Genomic DNA, 4,967 nt, shown 5'->3' on the forward strand with positions numbered 1-4,967 from the left:
TCCCAGTGATTTCATTTTCGAAATCTAATTCCTTTTCATTCTCAACCAGATCCCCTTTCCTTGTTCAAATTGGAGACGATGATCAGACCTCTCAGATTAAAGGTATTGCTGCCTTCATAGAGCTTTGCAAATGGAGGAATGTAATCCTTATCCATCAAGAGTATGATTTTGCAATGGATGATGATGATGGCATGTTGTCGGCCATGGCTGCTTTCTTTGAAGAGAAAAAACATACGGATCTCATTCGTCGCCGCCATTAATGGATCATCTGAAGATGACCAGATCATTGAACAACTTGATGAGCTCAACAGATTCCGAACTGGAGTCTTCATTGTTCATTTGCTCCATTCGGTTTCATCTCGGCTTTTTATGAATGCGAAGCGATTGGGAATGATGAGCAAAGGGTATGCCTGGATTGTGACTTCTAAGACCATGGATCATTTCGATTCGTTATCATCCGCCATTGATCGATCGATGGAAGGAGTTATCGGTTTTCGATCTCATATTCCGATATCGTCGAGCGAGCTGCAAAATTTTACTTCAAGATTGAGAAGGATGTTCGATGCCAAAGATCAGCAGTCGGCCGTTGATTTCAGTCTCGGATTATTGGCCTATGATGTTGCTTGGAGTCTAGCAAAAGCAGTCGAGGGATTAACCGATACACCTCAGCTTACCAATGACCTATATGACTATAGAACATTGATACGTCGTTCGATGCTTCTCCGAAGAATATTATTAACTTCAAGGGACTCGGTGGCGAGTTTCGATTCATCAATGGCAAGTGTATATCGAAAAAGTTTGAGATTGTTAATGTGGTCGACAATGGGGCAAAGAAGGTCGGATTTTGCACCTCAACCGAGGAAATCACCAATCGTAGAAGACGACGGCTATCCGATGATCTTATCGACAATCTTGAACCGATAATTTGGCCCGGCGGATCGTTGACTGTCCCACAAGGACGTCAGGCTCGGATGTTACAAACCAGAAGTGGTAAAATCCTTAGAATTGGAGTGCCTGTAAAAAGTAGGGTTCCAACAATTGGTGGAAGTGAAACGCGATCCGTTTAAAAACTCTACGTCCGTCACTGGCTTTTGTATCGAAGTATTCAAAGCCGCCTTGGAGGGTTTAAATTATCAAGTGCAGTACGAGTTTATCCCATTCATGGATGCTAATGGAAACAGTGCTGGCACTTACACGGATCTCATAAACCAAGTTTATCTAAAGGTACCACCACCTTCGTACTATTATTCATGTACTTCATTTGAGTTTGTACTATATTTTTACCTCTTTCTCTTGCGTGTCAAGTAGAAGTTCGATGCCGTTGTCGGGGACACGACGATCACCTCCAGCAGATCATTGTTCGTGGATTTTACGATCTCGTTCACTGACATCGGTGTCGGGGTCATCTACAAGCCGCTTACGCCTAAACTTTGGCTAGCAATCATCGTTTTTCACATCCTCAGTGGCTTCGTCATGTGGATGATCGAACGCCAAACATCACGTTCCCGAAGGCTTTCCGCCCCAAACAACCGGCCTCCCCTCCATCCTAGTTGGTCGTTGTAAGCACCTTACACTTATTTTTCACAAACCGAATTCAATTGATTAAACTTGTTCTTGTTAAGATACTTGTTTTAACATGAATATCGATAACGACACGATGAAACGTCCAGAATATTAAAAAAATCTCTAGAGGATCACCTCAGTTACCGTACTTATGAACTTATTCCATGAACTACTTATCCGATAGTTATAACGTTCAGAACATTGAAAGTCCTCAGGAGGATCACTTTAGTTGTCATATTACTTGGGGCCAATCCTATAACATCTCACATCATTCATCTGATCATCTGTTTTTGACATAATCTTTTACATACACACATAATCTGCTTGAGATAGATGTATAATTAATCATTCTTGTTTACTAGTTTTGTTAACTTACGAGTAATTATTATGATCCTACGTCCGACATCAATATTAAGAGTCACTATAAAACCTTTCAATTAAAATTGAGAAAGAGACCTGAAATCATTATCTCTACTTCTCCTCATGAAAATAGAATATCAAAGCATCGACTCTAATCACCGACCGTGACTCTCTACCTAAATAAAAAAAACCGTAGATCACCTAAAGCCATTACAACACAAATATTATCGTCAAATGGATTAATAAGAATTCAATTTGATATAACTAGCGAAGTTAAAATTTTTCAGGGGAACAATTGAGAAACAAGTGGTAAATCTTTATAGCAGCGGTTTCACTGCTCGTACTGTTCATACTGAGTTCTAGCTACACTGCAACACTAGCTTCGATGATGACAGTCCAGCATATGGAATTGCATTCAAAGAAGAGTTACATAGGGTACCTGGGGGGTTCGAATATCACCCAGGGAGTTTTGATTAACAACATGAATTTCAATAACGATACAATGAAACCGTTCCTTACTGCCGATGAATACGCCGATGCGTTGTCGAAAGGAAGCACAAAGGGTGGAGTCTCAGCTATCCTTGATGAAATGCCTTACATCAAGATATTCCTTTCTGAGCATTCCGGTGATTATTCCTTGATCAAATCTCTGCCTATCACCAACGGTTTTGCCTTCGTAAGTATCATATATCATGTGTATATATATATTATTGTATCTCTTTCAAATATCTTTCATAACTATATTTTTATTATCATCTTTCAAATATCTTTCATAACTATATTTTTATTATTATTTTTCCGTCTATCGAATCATTAAATCTTTATAACTTTTAAAAACCTCTAGAATTTGATATTCTTTAACTAACTATAGTCTTTGACCAAACTCACATAAAAAAAACTCAATCCCATTATATATATTTCTCTATCTATCAAACCCTTAAATCTCATGAGTTTCTAAATTTTTTTATAACATCATATCATTTAATCGGCTACAATCTTTTAACATGATTAAACTCATTTTAAAAATTTACCGCAATCCCACTTTTATATATAAATATATATTATAATATATATATCATCTTATTTCATTCCACTTATGAACTCTTAAGTTTACAAAGTTCTCAAATAATCGGCTACAATCTTTTAACATGATTAAACTCATTTTAAAAATTTACCGCAATCCCACTTTTATATATAAATATATATTATAATATATATATCATCTTTATTGTCATTCATCCACTTATTGAACTCTTAAGTTTACAAAGTTTCTCAAAACTTACAAAGTTTCTCAAAACTTACAAAGTTTCACATCCTTTTACTAGTTACAGTCTTTTAATATGTACGAATTTAAAAACCATCACAATTCCATTTTTTCATATATATATATATATATATATATATTATCTCTACTATCATTTCTTGAGTTACGTATCGAATTTCTCTGATGTCATTCCTCCGTCTATTAAATATTTGTCTCTAAAATCTTTAAAAGCTTTTGAAATTCTATTAATTATTCTATATATATATATATTTCCCGAAAGGTTCCCCCTGGTTCCCGACATCGAGGGAAATCGCAAAACTAAGAGAAAGTGGAAAGCTTGATTTGCTGGAAAATGCATGGTTCAAAAGCCGGACATCATTGACAAAGTATAAGGACGATGACGCCAGCAAAGTCGGACCTCTGACACTGGAAAACTTCGGCGGCTTGTTTCTCATCTCCGCCGCTCTCTCGGGGGCAGCATTCCTTATGTTTCAACTTCCTTCGCTCTACCATTCTCATTTTCACCTTGTGAAAATTTGGACGATGGGTTTCGTTAGTATTATTCGACGAAGAATTGAAATTTTCGTGAAAATTTTCCCGAGGAGGAAGATGATACGATCAGCTGCAATTCATCCACAGGTGCAAATCACTTGATTTACTTTACCATGTAATCTGTGAGGCTCTGTGTTCATGTCACGTTTTGCTGGTTTTTTTATAAATGTTTTACAAATAAAATACAAAGTTAAAATTATATGTACATTATATCATATGAAAGTATTTTTGTAAGTGAAAAAATAGTAGGAATCAAGTAATCTCCTAATTAAATGGATGATTGGTATCTCTAGAGATTCTGAGTTTAAAACGTCATCTGCAAGATGTTGTATTTATTGTCAAATGGAACCAGAATATAAAATCCTTAAAACTGAGGACACCAAGTCTATCTAAAGGTACAACATAGGGCTCATATGTTATTTGATATCTTTCATTTCTTTTATTAAATAATTTTATGCAACATATATTAGGATATGAATATACGGGTATGAACATATAACTTAGGGATATAATTCAATTTATAGATATAATTCGATTTAGTTGAGTTGAAGCGATAAAATCCTAGAACTTCATACGAAATTCGAATCTCAAAACTTATTATTACACTTGAGCTCAATCAAGTTTCTTCCTTTTGGTGAAGGGATAACTAAGAACTTTACTAAAAAAAAGAGAAATCTTGAATATCTTCACGAATGAGAAAAAAAACTATTATAAATTTAGAAATAGTAAAGAGTTTAAATACATAAAATTCTTTGTATCGTATAAATTAAATATTTTTCATAAACTCGGTATTTTACAAAAAATTCTTTCAATATTCTTTAAAAAAGCGCATATTTAAAAAAAGTTGATTTTCGATTTAAGGTATTTAAAAATTAATAAAAATTGATAGAAGATAAATGATTGAAAATATATCCTAAATGATGAAGCAATAGAAGTCGGATCAAAAATTTTATTTTACTATTGATAATCGTGTGTCTTGATTGAACGTCTTACTCTTTAAAGATCTTGTCATTGGAGAAGTAGTTGATCTTGAACAATTTTTAACCTGGATACATGCTGTAATAACATAAAATCTTGTATGGGTGAGCATAAATAAAAGTTTAAAAAAAATACAATTAATAAAACAAATAAATAACGGAAGAAAATTTGAATTTTAATGTTCACCTAAAACAAACGATAGATCCGTCCCTTATTGGAGACTTGTATTCTAAACCAATCACAAAATAAA

General features: G+C 34.3%; 1 pseudogene; it reads left to right on the forward strand.

Moving 5' to 3' along the window:
- The first annotated feature begins 390 nt into the window (after positions 1-390).
- Positions 391-3,841, forward strand: LOC120165468 (annotated as a pseudogene).
- The last annotated feature ends 1,126 nt before the right edge of the window (positions 3,842-4,967 follow it).

This window comes from Hibiscus syriacus, unplaced genomic scaffold (assembly GCF_006381635.1).
Source record: "Hibiscus syriacus cultivar Baekdansim isolate YM2019G1 unplaced genomic scaffold, ASM638163v2 tig00111582_pilon, whole genome shotgun sequence".
Taxonomy (NCBI): domain Eukaryota; kingdom Viridiplantae; phylum Streptophyta; class Magnoliopsida; order Malvales; family Malvaceae; genus Hibiscus; species Hibiscus syriacus.